At 43.9% G+C, this 22,518-nt stretch overlaps 1 long non-coding RNA gene across 6 annotated transcripts in view; it reads left to right on the top strand.

Annotated features, from left to right (window-relative positions):
• Positions 1-22,518, top strand: part of LOC106020156 (uncharacterized) — a 62,979-nt gene that overhangs the window by 3,446 nt on the left and 37,015 nt on the right. The window contains exons 1-2 of one of the 6 annotated variants that reach the window (XR_003492662.3): positions 5,155-5,303; positions 21,454-21,540. This is a non-coding gene — a long non-coding RNA (uncharacterized lncRNA). Of the gene's footprint in view, positions 1-5,154; positions 5,304-5,877; positions 6,027-21,453; positions 21,541-22,518 lie in introns of those variants that run through there. The other 5 variants (XR_011805859.1, XR_003492660.3, XR_003492665.3 and 2 more) reach the window with 5 other exon arrangements.

The following is a 22,518-nucleotide window of genomic DNA, read 5'->3' as shown; positions in this document are numbered from 1 at the left end:
TCCGAGCGGGCGGGTTGGAGTTTGAGGAGCCCAGCAAAGTTCAGAGCCCCCGGGCTCGAGGTTCAGAGGCTCCCCTCTCCCAAAATCTCCTCTCCCTCCCGCTTGTCCCAAGCCTCCCCGAGTTAGCTCCTCTGCTTTCTGCCCGCGATGGGCAGCAGCAGCAAGACTTCGGGGCAATGCGAGCAGCAAAGCCACCGCTAAAACGAGCAACAAGTTAGCTCGGCGACAACTTGCTGTCCCGGCTGCGGTTCTGGGGCTTGTGCCTCAAGTGGCCCCGTTAAGAGCCTATTTGGGACGCCTGTGTAAAGTGGGTGTGTAAACGGAACGGGCACCGAAGTGGGGAAAAGAAAGTGCGTGGCGACTGTCTTGAGGAGTCGTTTACTCAGGGTGGGAAACGCTCAGGTATCTCCTGATATAACGGCGGAGACCGACTGCCTCATTAGCATTTACAAATGAAAATGTTAACCATCGAGACATATTCCGTATACAGCGTGCTATATGTAAAACACAGCCGTGCATAATCCAGCAGTCAGCTGAAAACGCCGAGTTGACTGGGTTCCAGCTCTGTGGCATTCTTGGCTAATGTGATTTGCTCTGTGTTTCTCAAGCTTACCCATGCTGTAGTTCAGAGTTCTTATGCCCACGTTGATAGCTGCACTAGGGATATTAGACTAACCAATCTGGAGAAAACAGGAAAACACACGTATTACTTTTAAAGGCTTACAATAATAACGATAAACACAATAGGCAGGCGGCTCATTTGTCCATACCTTTTATTATGAAGGCTTCGCTCCCAACCTTATTTATTGTTTTGAGCGTAACAAAGCGTTTCTGGTTCTGTAATAAATTAGAACAATAACACAGGACCGCACATGCAAAGCTGGATAGGTTTTAAAATAGAGGTCCTTTCTCTCCCAGCTGCATAATTCCGATATTACCCAATGTGGCGTGCTTAGGGCTCACCTCGCACGCACTGTAATGAAAGTTGCCAAATGAATGGAACAATCTATCTGTTGACTTGAGCTCAACGCAGACGCATTACATATGATAGAAACCTAATGCTCCCACCGACGTTAAAATCATAGGGATGTATAGTTACCATCCGGCTCCTTGAACATGTAGATTTTTATTTATAAGAATAATCGTGCATGTAGCAACATAAAAAGGGGATTTACAAGTTGGAGTCCTTTGTAAAAGACTGTGAAAACCTTAGCCCCGCTTTTATTAGACATGATATCATTCTGATTTGCGTGCTTGCCATCTCAATAGCGTTTCACACGTGAAAAAAAAATAGAATGAAAGAAAGAAAGAAAAAAAAGAGAAAGAAAGAAAGATCCATATGCATTACATAGATTTTCTTTTACGCGCAAAAGGACTGGCAGTCTCTTAGTGGATAAGAGGGTGAATAATTGTGCTACACCAGAAAACAGTTCGTGCAGTTTGGCAGCTCTGTTTTTTATTATTAGATTTTTTGACATTTGAACTTGTCTATTGTCTGAGGAGCTCAGTGCAGATTGCAGCAGGTCAACCTTAAGGCTGCTCTTTTTGGCATTGCACACAAACATGCACACGCTGTCTGTTCTCCTTGCGTGAATGCAGCAGCTACAGTTTTACCGTGCATTTTTTTTTTTTTTTTTAATGCACATGTATTTTTATTTATTTAATCCGCTTGGGGTTTTCACGGTCGTGCGGTTAGTTTGTCCGTGAGATCATTTTACACCAGTTCCTCCCCATCTATGCGTTTTTTCCCCGGTGCTGGATACTTTTAAGCACTCAGCCGCTTTTACAGCGGGGTAATTCCAGCATCACGATGCTTGATAAAAGGGACTTCAGTAGCCCCGGGATTAAATGACATATTTCCCCGCAGCTTCGCTCAACTCTATCATGACTCCTACAGTCAAAAGTTAACATTATTCATCATGTCCTCGCCTTTCTTCCCTCCTCCCCCTCCGCATCCAGCCCCGGTCCGGCTCCCCGAGCCTTTGAGAGGGCTGGGGTCGGCCGGGGGGGTGGGCAGAGGCAGGGACCCGGTGGGGAGAGGGAGATGCGAAATGGGGGTCGATGCCCCCCGGGGCCGCAGGGGGAAAGGGAAAGGGAGTGGGAAGGGGGTGGAAATAACTTTTCCTGGCAGCGATTTGCGCCCCGGTGTGCTGGGGGTCGGGCTGGCTTTAAAGCGGGACCCCTTTCAGAGTGCGGGGAGGGGGGGGGGAGGAATCAGGCCGAAGAGCCGACCTCCTCCTCTAGCAGGCTTTCACTGGAGCATATACGTGCAGACATACAGCCTTGCACACGCTGTGCGACCACCGGCAGGGGCACGAACCCGGGGCACGGCCACGCACCGCGCGGCTGGGTTCGCTCCCCCCCCCCCCCTTATCTTCACCCCCCTCCCTCCGTCCTTCCCCTTAACAAGCGCCTGATAACGCGTTTAAAGCTTGTTATTTGAACTCTCCCGATCAGCATGCAGAAACGTAATTGCATCGTTTTTCATCAGGAGAGAAAAGAGGGAAGGAAGGGGGGGACCCCCCCATGCGCCCTCCTCTTCCCCCCCCCCCAGCTCTCCGTAACCGCTGAGTCACCGCACCGGGGGGCAGCGGGGACGCGCAGGAGGCAGCAGCATCTCATTGCTCACCCCGGCTCAAAACGCATCCCTCCTCATCTCCAGCCCCGCAGGTCCCTCCCTCCTCCTGGATTTATCAAGCCGGACTTGGAAGAAAGTGGCCCAAGTGCGGCCAGGGCCCTCCTTTGTCACTGGGTGTCCTCCTCTGGCGCACTGGTGTTGAGGAGGGAAGAAAATAAGCTTTAAAATAGTGTTTTTGAGGGATTTGGGGAGGAAGAGGGATGGATATGCACCGGCCACTTCACCTGGTGGACAGAGGACAAGGGAAAGCATCTGGGCACCTTTATCCCTATAAACTCTTTCTTGCTGCCAGGATTTGTCTCAAGCAAAATGGGGGTGCTGGTGGCTGGGAACAAAGCTGGTAGCAACCAAGCGACCCCCAAAAGAGGGAGGAATAGTCCCTTCAATTCCCTGTCAAAAAGCGTGCAGTGACGCTTTCTGCTGGGGGCTGTTTCCTGGGGTCCCTGCGCAGCAGGGGGTGCTGAGCGGGGTGTCTGGCTGGCACCCACTTACCAGGCCCGCTCAGGGAGGGGTGTGTACCCCCAGGTACGTGCCAAAGGGCCTCGGGGACAGCTTCTGGGGGCTGGTGGGTTGCACGAGCAGCCTTGAAATCAGTTTGCAGCAAGGCCTGCAGTGGGAAACAAAGAGGCAGAAAATGTTGGGAGCCCAAGGAGAGCCTGAAACACAGAGAGAGGCATTGAGCTTCCCGGAGATGCTTCAGCTCCTCAGTGGGGAACAGAGCGGTATCCTTTTTGGGCTGGCTCCGTGCAGCTGAGGGCTGGACTGTACAGCCCACACTGAATCAGAGGCATTGTGTGCAAATGAATAAGCGCACATTGTTTTGAAATGCTGCTATTGTGTTTGGGCTAGGGGGAGGAGGTGGCTGCATTTTGCGTGTGTGCGTGTCTGTGGGCTTTCTAAAGGTGAGTGCAGATTGCAAGAGTTGCTGCTCTGTTTTTGTTTGTCAAACAGGGCCCTTCTCTTGGGAGAGGGGCATGTGGCGGATCCCAGCCCAGGATTACATTAATCAAAGCATTATTTCCCCAGGGATGCGCAGCACAAATGATAGTAAATCCTAATAAAATTGGATCGCTGAGAAATTGAACGCTTAAAGTAATCTGCTCTGCCTGATAAAAACTTCAAATTTATAAGATATTATGCATCCCCACCCCCAAACACCTCAGGTATCACCACTGTGTGTGTGCATTACGCATCTATCTGGAGGAGAGAAAACACTGCTCGGGTTAACAGGCCCCTCGCTGCTGAATGTATACATATACACAGATGTGTACACGTGTGTGTGTGCACACATATTTCACACACGCACACGCAGAGCCATGAACTAAGCTAACACCTAGCAGTAATGAGGATGGTCAATATTTGGCTATGCCACCTTTGCTGTGGCAGGTGCTGTACGAGGCCGGGCCATGGTGCTGTGCCAGTGCCATAACATGGCCTGGGGACTCTTTGCTCTTGCTTTTTAGTGGTGCTCACCATGGGCCTCCATCACAGCACCTGCGATCTCAGCCCTGCTCAGAGCAGCTTGGCTTCTCATGGGGGTGGTGGGGAGATAAATAATAATAAAAGAAAACACTAGATGGACATGAACGTCCAAAGCTGAGCTTAGAAAGCCTTTGGGAGGATGAATTTCGGAGGGAAACTTGGACCAGGGGCACAGGTGAAAGAAGGGAAGAGGTTGCCAGGTTTTCCCTGGGGTGCGCAGCACACAGCACCCGCAGCCCCCACACCCAGGGCTGTGCCACCACGGCCCCTGCCCCTCGGCGAGGGTCAGCCGAGGCCTGGGTAGCCGCTGGCAACTCGCTTAGCTTCAGATCCTCAGTCTCAGCTACTTCCTCTCTGCAGAAGGAAAGTTTGTTTGTAATTGCGGGACATTACAGTACGCTCAAAGAACCCCACTGTCCGGCGCAGAAAAAAAAAAAAGGGAAAAAGAACGAATTTTTTTTTTTTTCCCCCTCCTCCTCCCCCTTACTGCGCTTGGAAACGTGGAAGGGGCAGAAGGCGTTGCCACTCGCCCAGCTGAAACTCTTTGAAGGGCTGCGCGTTTCAGACATGCCGATCATTCCTCCTCGCCCCTGCCCTCCCGGGGACCCCTGAAATGTGGCACGGCGACACCCCCCCCCCTCCCGTGAAATGCCCCCACGCGTGACCGTGGCCGCTCCTGCCCCCTGCCCTGCGCCCCCCCGTGCGCCCCTCGCTGCCCCTGGCACCGCTCGGCACCGCTCCTGCCCCTTGCGGGGGGGTTTCGTGCCCCGTCCCGGCTCCGGGGGCTTGCGGAGGGGGGGGATGTATGCGTGTGAGGAGGGGGGGGGGGCGGCCTCGTAGCGCCCCGCCGGAGCGGGGGGGTGGGGGGGCTCGCCCTCTCCCAGCCCCGAAATGACGCAGCCCCTGCTCCAGCATCGGCTCCCGTTCGGGCTGGCTCCATTTCAGGAGCTCCGTCTCCCCCCACCCCCTTCTTCCCAGCCTTCCTCCTTCCTCCTCCTCCTCGCCTCACCGTCACTCTCAACTCCCCCCCCTCCCCCCGCAAGTCCCCGAAACCCCCCAACCTTCCCCTACCTCCCCCCCCCCGCCCCGCCGCCCCAAACTCCTTCCTCAGGACCGTGGGATGCTGGCGAGCCCTGGCGAGAGTTGCCGGTCTCCATTTCCAAGCGGGGAGCCGCCGGGAGCGGTGAGGCAGCCGGCAGGGATGGGGGGGACGCGGGGGGGCTGCGCGGGTCCGGGGAGGGATGTTGTGGGGGGGGGAGAATGAAAGATGGGGGGGCAGCACCCCGAAACATCCCCCCTGCACCCAGGATAGGGGCAGCGCCTTCCCTTGCCCGCCGCCGGCACCGCACGGTGGCCCCTCCGCATCCCTCCTCGCCCCTTCAGGGCTGCCCGGTGCCCCCTCAAATCCCCCCCTTTTTTGGGGGGGGGGGGATCGAGGTCCCCTCCGCCCTCCTCCGCGCCAGCAGTAGGGGGACCCGCTCACCCCGCCGCTGCCTCTCCCCCCTCTCCCCTCCCCTAAAAAATAATAATTAAAAAAATCACCATCCCCTTGCACACCACGAGGCACCCTTGATCCCCCCCCACCACCTCTTTTCATTCCGCCCCCTCCCAGACCGACCGTCTCCCCCCCCACCCGCCCCGCATCCCGGGTGCAAGCGGATCACCAAAATCCAAGCTGGTTCCAATTTCCCCCAGTTGTCTGCCTTTGAAACCCTCCGAAGGTAGGGATGGCTCATCGTGGGATAATGCGCTCCCACTCCCCATGTGTTCAGGAAGGTGGCTGCCTCCCCACCCTCCCCTCCCCGCTTTCTTCGCCTTAATTGGCTCTATCTTGATGTGCACTTGTTTTGTTTAGCCTATTTTAACATTGCGGACGAGATAGGCAGAAAAAGGAGCGTTTGACTCGGTATGTCTCTCTGATTTTTTTTTTTTCTCCCCCTTCGGAGGTTAATTTGCATTTGAGGTCTAATTCATATTGCAAAATCCTGGCGTTTGAGGACTGCAGAGGAACAGGGCATTCTTTTCTGCTTCTGAGCAGGAGGCTCTCCTGTCGTTCACTCTTCTGAGTATAATTTCATTGTATTCACAAGTGACAAGGATTTGCATCAGTCATTTGGCAAGTTATTTTTTAAAAAGAGTTGGGTCAAATTTTCAGATTTTTTTTTTTTTTTAATTGCAAAGGGAACAAATATCAGCATTAAAAAAGAAGATGCCTTACTAACAATGTTACAAACTTAAACTTTAAGGCACAGGCTATATATTAATATAAGTATTAATCTGCATTCCTTGGAGTTGGATTTCTAACTCCTGAACATCTGATTTTGATGGAAGCCAGGGAAAGTCGACAATACAAATACTGAAGTATATTTATAGCTTTTTACATCTATTCACAGGTGATTTTACTGCTGTTTGCCACTCTTGCTCCAGCGTTTTGTAATTATTTCACTCCTGAAAAGCATTTCATAGGATTATATGCTGCTTTATGTATTAAAGGTTTTCAGCCTGTCCAGCTATAACTTTCATTCACATCTCTGGAAATAGTTAAGTAGCCATGTGGACTTTATGGAGAGATTATAAAAGATACATGGTCATATAAAAAGATTCTGTTTTATATCCCCTGTCTTTTCATTCTTTGGATGTGATGAAGAATCCACCTACATTTAGGCCTTTGTAGCTCCTTTAAGGAATACCTTCACATATTTTATTTATGTATATAAAATGAATTTTATTTATGTATATATAAATATAAAGTGATTACATGAATGGCATATGTTGTATAATATGCATATGAGACATTTCAAGTATCTCTACGCGCACACAAATTTATTTTTCATAAATGGATATGTGTGTGTACGTGCGTGTATATACACGTGTGTGATGATATACATGCTGGAAGATAAAACTACAAAAAGTAAAAAAAAAATATTCATAAAGGAAAATCTGTAAAGGTTGTTTTCTTGGAGTTCGCATTTAGTTCCTTGTAAAAAATCACCTAAGTTACAGACTTTACTGTAAATACCTACTTACACCCCCACCTCAGCATAAAAATATTTGTGCATATATATTTGTCCTAGAACAAACTAAACAGGGCTGTGAATTATACCTAAAAGACGATACTGAGATTAAAAAAAAAAAGGAAAGCAAAAAACAAAACCAAACTTATAAAATAATAATGGAAAATGGAATTTTATATAATGCCAACAACTTTAGCATGATTCTTGGCATAAGCAATTTAGTGCAATTTCATTTGTCTGAACTAGAGTGATATTACAAAGTGAATTAATAGAACATTAGTACTGAAAAAAAAAAAAAAGAACAGTTCTTCCTTTGAAATATGAAGTGCCTCTAACTTGAGATGAAACCTGAAAGTCAGTGAATAATATATGGGAAATATTAATATTTTAAATGTATCATATTTAAAATTGCTATGAACTTAAACAAGGTTTCATAGCAAGAAAAAACAAGTAATTCATTTTAGATTCCAATTTTATATGCACCATTTTACAAATGAAGCAATTCACTAAAGAAGTGAAGTCAGGTATGTAAGCATATTTTGTTATTTTGCACATGAAATACGGTCATTATGGAATATAAATTTAATTTGGGAAATGATAAAAAAGAACATTTGTTTCATTTTCTACTGCACTGCAAGGAAAACATTTTTAAGTAGCTGATTAATGAGATGAAATGAAGTGATACAGCCCATAATACCTGCATGTGTTTTTATACGTAGTGAAACCGTACCACAACGGGACATTTATGAAAAGTATGAACTCAAGTAATGCAATAAGACTTTAAATTTAGAATGGGAGTTTATACAATTCAGCCTGATGTTGTAAAAAGTGAGCCCTGTGGCATTTGACTTTGCATTACTGAAAAATTACTCCTGCAAGAGAAGTTAGTAGAGTGTAGCAGAGTTGAATCCCGCACTTCAGCGCAGGCGAAATTGAGGTGCCACTGGCTGCCTTGCCATTGGTTTCAGTGGGAAGAAGGTGCAGCCCTCAGTCCTTTCCCTAATATGAGGTCTATCGACTCCTGGATTTCATTGCCCTGCTCCAACCCAAGCGAGCAGGTACAGCTTAGCCTCTGGGAGCCAGCCGTGTTCCTTCAGTTGGGCCAAATCCTACTTGCCGTGTTCACTGAAGACACCTGGTGTTTTGTCTCACTGAAAAGCACAGAATCTGGCCCTCCGTCCTCTTCCTGGTGCAACTCCTTTGGACCTTAATAGAAACAGAGGGATTATTTTTGCATGTTTCTGGTGTCAATGAGAATTCTGCTGGGCTCAGGGCTAGGCTCACCTTGCACTTATGCTGAAGAAACCTACGGTTTACACCCTACCTACTTTGGCTCTGGCTTCAGTGAACCAAGCCAGCAATAATTCGAGTCGATACATACAATACATAGGATACATATGAGTGGGCATTTGGAACAGCTAGGCAAAAAAAAAAAAAAAAAAAAAAAAAAAAGTGTGTTTGCACCAGTGGAAAGCACTGGATGTGTATGAGTTTAGTGAAGAGGGAAATGACACCTTCTGGCAAGTGCTACGGCTGTCATGAGAACTATAAGCACCTAGGAACTGTCTTGTTGAAGGAGAGCAAAAGCCTGGGTAGTCTGTAGCCTGTTTCCCAGCAGGAGTTAGTCACAGGTGCCACGGAAGAGGGCAAAAGTTGGTGACCGAGGGGGGAGGTAACACACTTGTCACCCTCCACATGGCAGATCTCTTTCTCACCACTTTTGCCTGAAGCCCTGGGGCATTTGATATACTCCCCCAAATGACTTCCTATTAATTTCAGTAGCTTCCATTTTTGTTATAAATGGCCAATTCACTTCTGAAACTCACTATAGTTATTTTAAATTCAGTATAATAGTGACGAGAAAAAAAAATCCTTTTAAAACACTTTTACCACTCTTTGTTTAAATATACATTTCTCTGCTGTGAAATAACCTTTCTTTCCACATCTATACGTATATGAACAATGCTAACTCATACTAGGAACAACATTTTAAAACTGTGTCATGCTTATGGGATAATTATTAATCTTGTCAGAATAAAAAGCATACTAAAAGTACTCCATACAAAGGTTTGTGCCTTAATGTTTTTGAAAGTTTTTTTTTTTAAAGTAATCAGACATGTCATAACAGAGGAAGAAACTGTACAATATATAGCACATAGTAAAAGTATATGACTCCTACAGGACTATTTAGAAATATACAAAGATTATTTTTTCTCCTTTTGCTTAGAAGAATACTTGATGAGAAGGTATGTTTTTATTTTTATTCCTGCTTGTGTCTTACAGTTCTGTGAAGACGATGTGGAGCTACAAATCCCAAATTTTAGTGGCTATAAATGATATAAAAATAAGCAAGAGAAATGCTCATGTTACGTATCTGGAGGGATAAATACACAATAATCATGCAATTTGGTAGCAGAAAGAATAACTATTTGACAATAAAACCAATGCTAAATACAAACAGGATAATATTGTTCTAGTGAAAAATATAGCAAATAAAAATATACAACAAAAAGATGATCTTGAAATTCTCTCTGTTGTTTTCTCTCTACCTCTGTTGTTTTCTCTCTCTCTGATTAGATCTTTTTCAGTTGAATGTAGATTTTGAATGTTTTGTGACCGCTGAGACCCTGTTAGTGAACAAGTTAGTCAAAACTTTTCCATCTTGGTTATCATATCCCATGTCTACAAATCCAAAATGTAACCGGTATCAACCCCACTTAACACTAGGAAGGTGTTTTTGCTGTTCATTGCTTGGGATTTGCTGGAGGTCTGATTTTGCATACGCTTACTTGAGTGCTAAAATTGCTGGGTTATGTGAGTGGTATTTGTAGGTTCGTCTACTTATTTTGTGCAGGAAGGCCAGCACTTTCAAACTGGGAGTTTATGCAGGCACAAGAATGGGATACCTACTGCAGGAGAGGGGCCTTTTTGTCAATAGACGTAGGGCATTTTCAGCTTAGTTTGACTTCAGTGAGAATTGTAAAAACTCAATATCTTCAAAAAAGACGGGCCACTTTTCTTGAGAAAGTCAAATGTGGATATAAAAATCTGACTTCCTGTACTTCTGACTTAAAAAAAAAATGGTAAAATGTTAGTGTTTTATCTTCATATAGGTTTAGCGTCAGCCCTACGGATATAAATCACAAGCCTACCTTTTCCCATGTGATAACTGTTTGCTTTGCCTTTCGTTTCACAGAGGTAGGAGAAACGATTAAACCACAACCACCCTGAAAAAAAAAAAGACATCAATAATAGAAATTATTGTTCATTACTCAATTAAGAAAATAAGAAGACTGGAATCTACATAGGGGGAATTACGATTTTACGTGTTGATGTTTTGACTTTTGGAAATTAGGATGTTAGTACTAAACATTGCCACGTATTTCTCACTAGCTTTAGGAAATAATCACATGCAAATTTTACAGGTCTTTTTGAGGGACAGCTTCCTGCACTATGGCACACTGAAACTTGAGGAAAATATTCCTAACGTTTGGAGGGGCTGCCAACAGTTGGAGAGGTTACAAGGTGCCAACGGCCCCTCTGCATTGGTAAATCAGGCAGCAGGCGGCCTCTACCTGGTTTACGGGCCCATATTCAGAACAGGAGAATTAAGAGAACTGAAACAAATGAGCAAATATTGGCACAAGTCCCCTCGGTACAGCATGACCATTTTTGTGGTCAGTTTTGGCTGGAGGGTGTTGAGCAGAAAGCAGGAAATGGGCCCTGTCCAAAGCCTCCTCTGCACACACCCAGCGCTGGGCCTCTGGGCACTCACTGCTTTGTCTGCAAGTTGGGGGTGAAACAACGTAAATGAGTCTCTCGTCCCAGCAAAATCCCTAAAATTAGTAAAATTAGTAAAATCACATCCCCTGTTTGTGAGCCGTGCCCTTCTTTGTCCTGCTCCTGGGCAAAGGCCTTTGCTGGTCAAACCTGTCAGGGACGGGCCCCATTCCAAACTGTGGCTCGAACTTTGCTCTTTGGTTTCATCCCAAACCATGCTTTGAGCTTTTTCTTTTTTTCTTTTTTTTTTTCTTTTTCTTTTTTTTTCTTTTTTTTTTTTTTTTAAATCTTTGCTTTGTCTAGAAATGATTGGGCTTTGCAGAGAACCGACTGTCTTGATAGGCTTGAAGTCCCTGGGAAACCTCAACGCTCGCATTTTATAAAAAACAGTAAGCAAAGCACACTAGCATATTAATAGGTGAAAGGCATTTTAAAGGGACACTCTCGCTCGGTAATCCAGTCCAGTAAAATATATAAACTGGGAACAATTTGCAGGAGCTGCAGCAAGCCACAAGTGTTCTTCTCAACGTAAGGCTTCTGCATTTTAATTATTATTTCTTTTTCTGCCACTGTGGCTGTGTAAAAGATCCCTGGAGACAATGGGGACTGTGACACTGAGGGACAGGTTGCACTGACGCCACACAGAGAGCCATAAAAAGCACAAAACGGGCACACAGAATAACATACAGAAAGAGAAAAGAACAGTTTCTCTAATTTCTCGCGTTTGTAGTAGTTAAGTTACATCAGGGGTGGGTAAAAAGAAAAAAAGCAGACAGAAATGTGATCCCTAAACTGACAGAGCCTCTTTAAATTTGCTTGAAGAACCATCTCAGGGAGAGAAAAAAAAAAAAAAAAGGAAAAAAAAAAAAGACATACTACACTGTTCTGGATTTTATTTGTTTAAATGCAAATTTATGGAGCTGGCCACACACCAAAAATTGAAGAGTTTGGTACTGCAGTTGCTTTGGTGTATTTTTCAGCATTGTAATGGGCTACAAGGAGACAAAGGAGAATATGAATATATGGCAGTTGATATTGAGATTTGGGTGACATTTTTGCTTGTTGTAACTGTCATTTTTAAAAATCCATTTTCATTCTATCACGTTATTGAATCGCAGCAGACGTTGATATATAAAAGCTGGAATTATTTAATAACCAAAATTAGGAGTGATTTTTGTACTATATTTCTCGCTACCAACCTCATGATTGATCACAAATCCTAAGGTCCAGGATCACGAATCCTAAACTTGCCCATAGGGTAGAGTAGACTGTTCGAGGAGGAGATGATAGAAAAAGTAGTTTCTTTTTAAAGCTGTTCAAAGCATACTGTTTCATAGGGCATCAAAAAGCAAGCTCAAGTGTGACATTACTATCACACCTTTCACAGTATTTTTTTTCAGGAGTTTGTCCCCAGAATTAGTCCGAAGGAGCTGCTTTGGGGAATCGTGTTTGCAGTCCTGGTGTTTGCCTGCTAAGGAAGAGGTGTGCCCTTTGTCCTTACCTGCAGATGGTTTGGATGATTTTACTCTTCGGAGGCAAGCACTTCCAGTGGGCTGCGTTCAGAAACTGCTTTTCATAGCATTAGTACAGAACCAAGTTACAAAAGAATATTAATCTAATACATTCCAAAATTCAAATATGTGTGATTAATAAGCATTATTATCTATAAATAAGGCTCTAATGATACTTTGGCAGTGTTGTAAACACAAGAATCAGAAGCAATTATTGTCATTGTTGTTCTGCAAGTACTTTCCATGAATACCAAATGGATATTACTGTCCAGCTCCTTGGCACATAGAAATCCTGTAAAGAAACAGTTGTCAGTCAGTAAGGTCTGGCCGGCTGCTGTTAACTACGTTTGTCTAAAACGCAGGGTACCTAAAGACAAAGCGGGCGAGGTATTGAAAGCAAGACAATAGTTGATTTAAAAATTCTTCTTTGTCTTTTTCAACCCACCAAATTATGTTAAATAAAGCCTATGAGAAAGTTTTCACATCCTGTGAGATGAACTGTTTGTGTGATGGCTGTGATTAAAAATGGAAACGGGTTCTCTGCCAAAAAAGCTACCCTTCCTTGTGTGAAACCTACAAAGGTGAGAAAATTCCAGATGAAAGGTGGTGTGAAAATAATTACAAAGACCCCCCCCCTCCCCAGCCATTAGAGGTAACCCACAGACTGTTTTCAAGGACACGGGATAAAGGGGACATTTATCTCCGTCATGTTTACCTATCTCCAGTTTTCACAGGTCCCATAGACTAGAGTCACGCTGGTGGCCAGGTCCCACTCACTGTGACACCCCCACTTGCCTTCCTTTGGCAGTCTCACCTCCCTCACGAAACCTCACCACTTTAGACAGCGCCAGCCAACAGCAGCATTTTGTGGTGGGTGTCATGTTGTTCTTCGGATGCCAGGGTGTCATCGCGAGCGGGAACAGTGTGGGTCTGACTCTCCGAATCTGCAGAAAGAAAAAGAAAAAAAAAGAAAAAAATAAAACCAAAACAGTAAGCTTTACTTTCCAAATGTGTTCAATTCTTCTTTCCTCTCCTTGATATTTGGGGTGTGCAGCACCCTATACCATGTGGTTTAACATTTTGTTCTCTATTTGTAGGTCAACATTTCCATGATTAAACTTCATCCTTTATTCAGCCTGTTCTGGCTAGGCTTTGCAGCACATGTGATATAAGCTGTTTTCACAGCTAGTAGGCCAAATCTTACTCTGGATAAGTGAGCCAAACATATGTGACTGAGTCAGACACTTAAATCAGCTCACTGGTAAATGGGAGATAACTCCAGGTGCAGTGTTGAACACTGAGAACCAAAAAAGTGGGAAGGGTGGCCAACGTTCCTCCGTGTGGGAAAGGAGACATCCTATGCACACAGACAGTGAAATCATAGCCCTGCCCAAATCTCTCTCTCCCACATTTGCCTGAGGATATGGAGCCTTCTTCACTGAAGTCCTTGGGCATCTTTCCATTGACTTTGGTGGGCTCAGGACCAGGCCAGGTTTGGGTAGTCTTGGTGGCAGCTGGATGTGGTATGGGAGGAAGCAAGAAGCTTCTCACTTTCCCACTATGAAAAGCCATCACTCTTTGAGTACCCACCTTGTATTTGCAATACACACCAGGTGGTTTCTTGGGTGACATGGAACACCACACCTATGGAACCCCATTTCTTTCAGTCAGTTTCTCTTTATTGCCCTTAGATATCAGGCTATCAGTCTCATTTGATGACAGAAGCTGATGAATCTTTCACATTGTGACAGACATCAGTTGCTCTAATGTGTGGTTGGACTGGGTGACCTCTCATCATAAATCAGTGGAACAATTCCTGGAAGTGCTCATAGCCTTGAGTGAGCATTACCCAACCCCGTCATCTTCAGTGATGAGGATTTCCATTAAAGGACTCTTTCTGGCTGTGTGGCCAGCAGTCCTCCTTCTCTTGTCCTTCTTTTCCACTGCCTGGTAATTCTGGTAAGCCTGTGCAGCTAGTTAAGTGAAAATAGAAGAGCCAGATCAGCAGGCAGGTGTCATATATATGATTCAGAGCTGCCCTATCATTGCTGTGTGACATTCTTACTTTTAGGGCTGGACTGGTCTTGATTGTTGGGCTGCTAGAGGACTTTGACCCTTTTCCTCACATTTACACAGCAAATACCAGTGTTGACTGGCTAGAACAGCAAAGGAGAGCTCCTGCAGCAAGGCCAGGGAGGACACATTTTCCTAAAATAGGCAAAGCTGTACCTGTAATGCTGCAGAGAGAAGAGTGCCCTTCATCTATGCTTTGGTGATGACTTGCGTCATTGCACAAAGGAGCTGGCAGAGAACAGTTTCCCTCAGGAATGAGCCCTTACGGAGCTCTGCTTGGGCTGTCTAAAGGAAGTACTGGGAATGCAGATAGCAGGACTTCCAGTGATTTTTGCTTTTATCTTTTTTTTTTTTTTTTTTTTTTTTTTTTTTAATGACAGATCTTTCAGCTTTTGTGCATTTGCTTTGAGTTTTTCAACAGCTTTTTTCATTTAGAAAAAAAAAAAATATCTCCAAACTAAATCTACTTGTTAGATCTTCAGTGGATGAGCTCAAATAATAAATGATGGTTACCCATTGCTTTGAAAGTCCTGTCCTGATAACGCACTGTGGCATGTTGGATGAAGTGCCTGTACTACTCTGAGGACCAGCCCCATCGTTGGGCAGATCCCTTGGCATGCACGTGGGCGTCTGATTGACTTCCCTGCTGTTGTGTTGGGAAGGAAAGCCTGCTGGGAACAGCAAGAAAGTTGCTGAGGAATTAATAGAGGGCAGGTGCCATCAGCTCTTGGCATGTGAGTGAATAGCAGGCCAGGAAGCGATTAGGGCATGCTGTCCTGAAGTGAGGCACAGAAGTAGATGATCTGGTCTGGTGTGCCTGGGGACATGAAAAGGCACAAGACAGAGGGAGAATTTCCTGTACACTTCCAGAAAGCAACAGGGAGAGTACCACATTTCTGCTCTCACTGGTGTGAGAGTTAATCAAGGATATGCTGGAATAAATCCATTTGTGCTTCAAAGACATGTTGGTGTCAAATTAGTGGAAAGGAGCGGGGAATTCAGGCCAGTAAGATCTGCTGATAGGGTCAAGTGGCCTCCCTGGCCCTGGTTCTGCCTTTTGGAAACACAAACTGCACTTTGGATTCACTTTTAAAAGTGTGAGCCAAATTGTGATGCTTACAGAAAGCAAGAGGAGAGGAGGAAGGTGGGGAAGTTGTGTGCTCAGAGTACGAGGAACGTAGCATGCTTCAGTGATGTAAAGTTGAGGAAAAGCAAATTAAGCTTTTTTTCTTAGTGGTTATTTAGACAAAGGAAATTAACTCACCATTTTCTTATGCTTAAATAACAGTCTCCCTCTTCCACAGCATAAAAGATCTCAGGATCACACTGGAATGAATTAAGAGTATGGTACCAGATGTAATTTCAAGTTAATGAAGAGACAGCGTATTTTGTGTTATCTTTTCTCTTGTTTCTGATTGTCTTTTTTGGGGTTGATATTACTGTAAGTAAATACATTTGTCTTTTGTTTCATTTTCCCCTTGTGACCTATTTCATTTAATTAGAAGGAAATGTGTAATAGGAAATGAGTAGCATCACACTGGGCTCCATCCAAAGCCTGTGAAATCACTGGGAATCTTTCCCATGGTTTTCACCGACACCGAATCAGGCCCAGCAGAAATGAGAGGATATTTCCACCTTATCTGGAACAGGAGGAAGAATGCACTTTGCCAGTGTAAAAATATTACAGTCGTCATTTTAAGATCTGGCCCAGATCCTAGGGAAGGATTTTGCTACTGCATCTGCCTCTCTGTGCCACATGTTTCACATCTGCGGCAGCACGTTAAGGATAAAGGTTCCTAAAACCTTAACTCTGGCTATAAATATAAAAAGAAGATACAAATTAAGTAAAAGATAAAAGATATTGATGGAAGTACATGAGATGCTCTTTAACATGCATATTATTGACTCAATAGATTGTTACGGCTTCAGAGCTATTAGGGTCTGCTGTGTCAATGTGTACTTAGGGACTGTTTAATATGCAGATGGTTGACATGACAGACCGAAGCCATTACAGTCTATCATGTCAGGGGGGATACATGAATACGCACTTTGCCAAACACTGTAAAAAGTCCCTTTAAAATACAGTTGCTGTGCATACTTAGCTGCTTTTTAAAACCCTTTAATAGGTTTGGTTATTCTGATACCCAGAGACTACGGAGTCCTGATTTATCAGCAACAAATTTTATTTCCAAATTAAGCCATTTTCCATGTGGAATGTGCAGTCAGGAGGACAGGGTGTAATCTCAGATCCACAGCTCCTATCAAATCTTGTAAAATTAGCAATTGCACTTGTGTGTGTGTATAAGAGATCAGAATCTATCTGCTGGCATGTGTCTTTTTGAAGAATATAGTTTTGTCTTTTTGAGGGGTAAGGGAGAGTGTCGTCTCTTTTTCATTCAAATAATCTTCAGTAGCAATTAAATAGCTTATGCTACCTAAGAGATCAGTTATTACAAGATAAGCAGCATGACAGTTTGGAAAAACTGAGTAAGTCTTTGATTATTTACTAAGTTTTGATATCTGCTATTTGCCTCAAAATGCTAAAAAGTGAAGTATAAGATACAAACATGAAAGGCTCATTTGATCATCATAAGGAAAGGAATCAGTAGTTTTGCTTTTCTTTTCCTCAACAACTTATTTTTTATTAAAATAGCAAAGCCAAGTGTTGTGTTTAATAAGATATATTTTTTTTCATTTGAATATCAAATGGAAAAATACAATTAAAATATTTCTGCTTTTACATTACTTGTAGGCTATATTTCAGCAATGCATATATCTAAGAAGCTCAGCATACACATTTGGTATATATTAGATGCTTCTAACAGATGCCCAGACCTCTTCCCCTGATTTTTAATGTTCTTTTTTATGGCAGTGATCCAGGGACATTTTAATTTGCAAGCCTGTGAACTTGGAAATAATACTTGTAGTGGGGCATTACAGCTAGTCCATTCCCTCTAAGTTTATTGTCATGTGTCACCTAGCTCTGATTTTTAGCTGATTTGCTGGACCGAGGTGCGTGGCGCAAATCCAGCATGAAATTCACCTAGGAAAAAGCACTCTGCCTTTCGAATAATAGGAACCATGCAACACTGTAGAGGCCTTCCTTCTTATTTGTGGTACAGCTTGGGTGCAAATCTTGCAAAGGAGAGAAGTGGCTTTTCAGACAAATGTTCTGGTTTCTTTTCTGATGGCTCTTTTTACTGCCTGGTGCTGTCAGGGAGGCCATGGCTGCAGTTGGGATGTGGCGATGGGCATGTCAAGTGCCGGGAGGTAGAAAGGGAGGAGTGGATGTTTCCCATTACCTGCCACACACCTGCTCCTGGATCTCCGACTAGATTTCTGCAGCAACACAGGAAAGGCAGGAAGAGTTTGGGGGAATAAAAGGGTCTAGAAAAGCCCAGAGGATGAATGCTTCTTACAGCCAAAAAGAATGCAACCTGTTCTGCATCTCTTACGGGAGATGTCTCTCCCTGTGCTGAGGACCAGGCAGCAGGAGCCTGAGACACAGAAAATCGTATTGTAGCCTCATACAGCACCAGTGCTAGCAGGAAAGGTGTGCTGGTGACCAAAGACCCTGGGATCAGCAGTCCCTGAAGCCCTTTCCACCTCACCTTGGGCCGTCTGTTGTGTCCACGGGGGCACGTTCAGGTCTCCAGATCTCTGCCCTCCTCCTTCCCCAGTGTGTGCCCCTGCAGATCCAGTTCCAGGTCCCTCTGTGCACCCTCGTGCACAGAAACATCATCTGAAAATGGCCCATATGAGTGTGTGATGCAGAGCACTGCATTACCTGGTGCTAATCAATAAAGTGAAAATGTCGCTTTTGACAGCGCTTGTAATTTTGACTATTGCAATGGTGTGCCATTTCTTTGAATGCAGCACGCTTCTGTGCCCCATTAAAGCATGGCTGGCATAGCTTTCAACTATTCACAAATGCTGAGATGTTGAAAAATGTAACATTTACAAAAGATACATCTGGTGTATATTTACAAGGCTCAGGAATCATTTAAATAGTGCCTGTGCCATCACCATATTAGGAGAAAAGTTAGTCCCAGCCCCATATGTGAAATCAGTAGTCAAATGTGTGCTGGTTTAAATTCCACTGATATGATATGGCATTTTGGGGTATTAAACTCTAACGTACCATACTGGGTGTAGCACCCAAACGAGGTAACACAGAGCAAAGTATAGACCTGAATAACACACGTGATAATTGCCAATATGCATCAGTTTCAATCAGTGTGGTTGGAAGATGATTATGGGTTTTGAGGGACAAATGCTTAATTTTTTAATTAAAGAAGAATCTTTGGTTACTAATTGTGAATTTTATTTTATTTTATTTTATTTTATTTTATTTTATTTTATTTCATTTCATTTCATTTCATTTCATTTCATTTATTTATTTATTTATTTCGATTCCACAATGGGAATTGTGAGATATACCCAGGAATCAAGGGAAAAGATGTTGAGCAGCTTCCCTTATATCCTATAACAGTCTGAGAACAAAAAGTGTTTGTCTTTTCCTGCCAGTGTGATATGACTTAAGCTACATTTTAAAACTATTTTTTAATTAATATAATGGGTCATGTTTTCACCACACTAGGGCAGGAAATTCAAGGTAAACCAGATACTCTCTTTCCCAGTCACACAAACATGAATTAAGCATGTAGCATCAGACTTAATTTCAATTTCTAGGTCTGTAATTGAATCTAGCTCAATGTGAACTTTTTTTTTTTCTTTTTTTTTTTTTTTTTCACCATCACATTGATATCTGGATGTTAGTGACATTATTTAAAGCAACAAATCAACCTATAGGACTGTGTTCAGCTATACTTTCTTTATGTCATTTGACAGTAAATGGAATAAAAAAAAATGCTACTTTTCTCTAGGGGAAGATTTGTTAAAGGGTTTTCGTCTTTTGTCAAGATATTTAATCTCACAGTGTTACCAAAAAAAAAAAAAAAAAAAAAAGGCACGGTTTGTACAAGTGCAGATTTTTGCATGCACAGTTTGCCTGATTGCTAATTTGGATGAATGCTCTTAGGCTTAACACAGGCAAATGAGAGAGGAAAGATAATTTTTGCATATATCCTCTGAATCAAGTGCAAGTCCCTGGACTCTAAGGGAAGCAGGTATCCACTTTTTGGGCTGAAGGCTGTCACTCTGGATCGCCTGATACATCAGTCTTAGTTCATGCATGCCAATGAGAACAAATCCTAACAATGAGCTGTTGAGTGATGCCAACAGAAATGAATGTTTCTGAAAGCTTCAGGGCTTTGGAGAAAGCAGCTGAAGCTAACTACACGGCACTCTCACCCCCGCTAACTGGCCGAAGCAGGGTGAGATTTTGGCTAAACCCTCCCACATAATGGACAATTATGAACACACCTTTGTTTTGCAGTGGGCTGAGTAAAGCTGATATGGGACCGTATAATTAAGCCAAAATACCCAACCGTGTTATTTTCTCGGAGGGGTTCACTATAGAATGGCCTATCCAAAATTATTAGCATTCCTAGTAATTATTATTATTAATTCCTGTTTGTGAGCCTGTCGCTCCATCACGGCAGTGATCGCATGCTGGGATATCCACTGCTCAGGACATAACACGCCTTTGCAAGTGGATGATTGTTTAATTGATAGATTGTAAAGATGGGCTGACCTATTGCCTTTCCATGTTTTGCTTTGCTTCAGCTGCCCGGACTCTTGCAGTTCCTTAGTGCCTTTTCTGATCCATCATGTCAGCCTGGCAGCTGTGCCTCTGCGCTCTGCCTGCCTGCCCACCACAAGCCAGATTTCAGTCTCTGATGCCTGGTACACACTCCTCCCTGGCTGTCCTCTCACCGGAGAGCTGATTTTGCCTACACCTCTATCAAATGGCTTTCTTTTAACCAGCACGACTGTTTTTCCCTTGGGTCCTCTCAGCCCAGGGCACCAGGTACACCAGGACGGAGGAGTTCACGTTACCAGATAGATGTCCCTATGTGTGTGTTGTGCGTCAGAGATCGGGCTCCTGCCTGACACCTGTGGGCTGAACCTCCCCACCCCAGTGAAATGTGAACCATTTTTACTCGGAGGCATTTCCCATACACCTGGTAACTTCTGCCCTTGTTGTGGACTGCCTCTCTGCTTTTCTCAATTTTATTTTCTTGGGGGCATGCAGACGTGCAAAAGACAGTGTCTCTCACTGATAAACTCTTTTTGACGACAGTACACCTAGAAAATTGCCCTAGGACGTCTCCACCCCCCTTCCCAAAACTGGGGAAAAAATTATTAGAAAATGGTTGAAATTTTATGAGCAAATTTTCAAGTAGGAACAGATTTTTTTTTTTACTGCCAAGATGTATAATAGGTGTTTCTGAGAGGTCGTTAACTTCAACAGCATAGTCAAAAACAGTGTTACACCCCACACTGCATCATTCGTTAAGCAATTAAGTTACTGATAGGCTTTTACATTTATTTACCTTGATGGAAAGATATGTTTACTCAACCTGAGTACAAATCAACATGAGGAGGCGGAAGTTCAGAGTAAATTTGACTAATGATGTTATGTTTTCATCCTTAAAAGAAAGAAAAAAACCCTCCCTGCTTTTGATGCTATTTTATCTTCATTGGAAGGGATCCGAAATGATCCCAACTGTCATGTGAGTGCTCAGGGAGGCTCAGATCCTCTTTGATTGCCTCTGAATGTCTCTCTCCGTTGGCTCATACCTTCCTGTACATGAATACAGCGTGCAGCTCTTCAGGTTGTTTGCTGAGCAGTGCTTTAACTCTCCCCTGTGAAGGCTCTCATGTCTCGTGCACAACAGGGGCTGTGGCCACCTTTGCCTGGGGGGATGTTAGAGCAGGCTCGTGGCTGCCGTGGAAGGATAATTTCCACTCACTTTTAGAAAACTCCTGACTGACTGGTGCAAGTCACATTTCTTTCAGTGAACTTTAATTATCTCTCATTTTCTTTCAGGCCCACTCTGTTCTCCAGCCTTATTACATGGGGTTTTTGTCTCTCCAAGTCATTCCTCAGCATCGCCTTGAATGGCATCTACTGCACGTGAGCATCCTCCACCGTCTCTAAGATACTTTTGTTGTTTTTCTTTTTTAAGCGTTTGTTTTTTAAGATGACATTGATAGACGTGAGGCCTAAGTCTGGAGATGTTCTGTGGGTAGAGCTCACATTTATTTCAGTATGTAGAGCAGTTTTAGGATCTGATCCATGTGGAAGACTAGCACTGCGTAATGAGGCCCGGGCATATAAAAAAATATGTATTCTAACACAGCTCACTCAAAACAAATATGTTCCCTTCTCTTCAGCTGGTGTAAACAAACAATCCCCATTGTGCTCAGTGTGGCTCTGCTGTGCTGCCTTACAGGAGACCAGAACTTGGCTTCCCAGGTCTTGTGAGCTCAGTTCATGATGCTGTATTGCTGTCCATAATCTTATGATTTAGGATGCCAGTCCTAAAAGCCATCCTCAAGTTTGCTGTTGTTGCAAGTGCTTTCTGGAAAGAGCTTTTCATGCTACAGATGTATTTGTATGGGGTCTTGCTTCTGAGTCCTGGTCTCTCCAGTTGAACTCTACTGTCTCTGAGTTCCAGGAGAGTTTTACACTGAAAAAGCAGAGAATTGGTGCAATAGTTGTAGCAAGATACCATCATGTTGATCTGCACAATGTTGTACACTGATATCTAAATTTTCTTTTGATGAAAATCGGCAGCTGCACGAAAAATCTGTGATGACTTGAGGCAGAAGCATTAGCAGGGACTAGTTCAAAACTCCCATGTGATATCCACTGTCCGTGTGGACTAAAGTGAGTTTGAACCCAGGTGTTTGTTATTCATCTGAGCTCAGATATTGCGCTGTTCTGCAGAACCATTATACTGCTCTGTAACTTGTGCTGGAAGCAGAGTGAGCTGCTTTGGCGCTGAAATGATTTCATTGTTAGGCTAAGTGTTACACAGATGGCATTCTTAAATGTAAAATTCTTTTTATGATTCTTTCAATTTCATATTTATTTCATTAGATCATTATT

The sequence above is a fragment of the Anas platyrhynchos genome, chromosome 1 (assembly GCF_047663525.1).
Source record: "Anas platyrhynchos isolate ZD024472 breed Pekin duck chromosome 1, IASCAAS_PekinDuck_T2T, whole genome shotgun sequence".
Lineage (NCBI taxonomy): Eukaryota > Metazoa > Chordata > Aves > Anseriformes > Anatidae > Anas > Anas platyrhynchos.
Note: the sequence above shows the minus strand (reverse complement) of the source record. Positions and strands in the feature narration are given on the sequence as shown.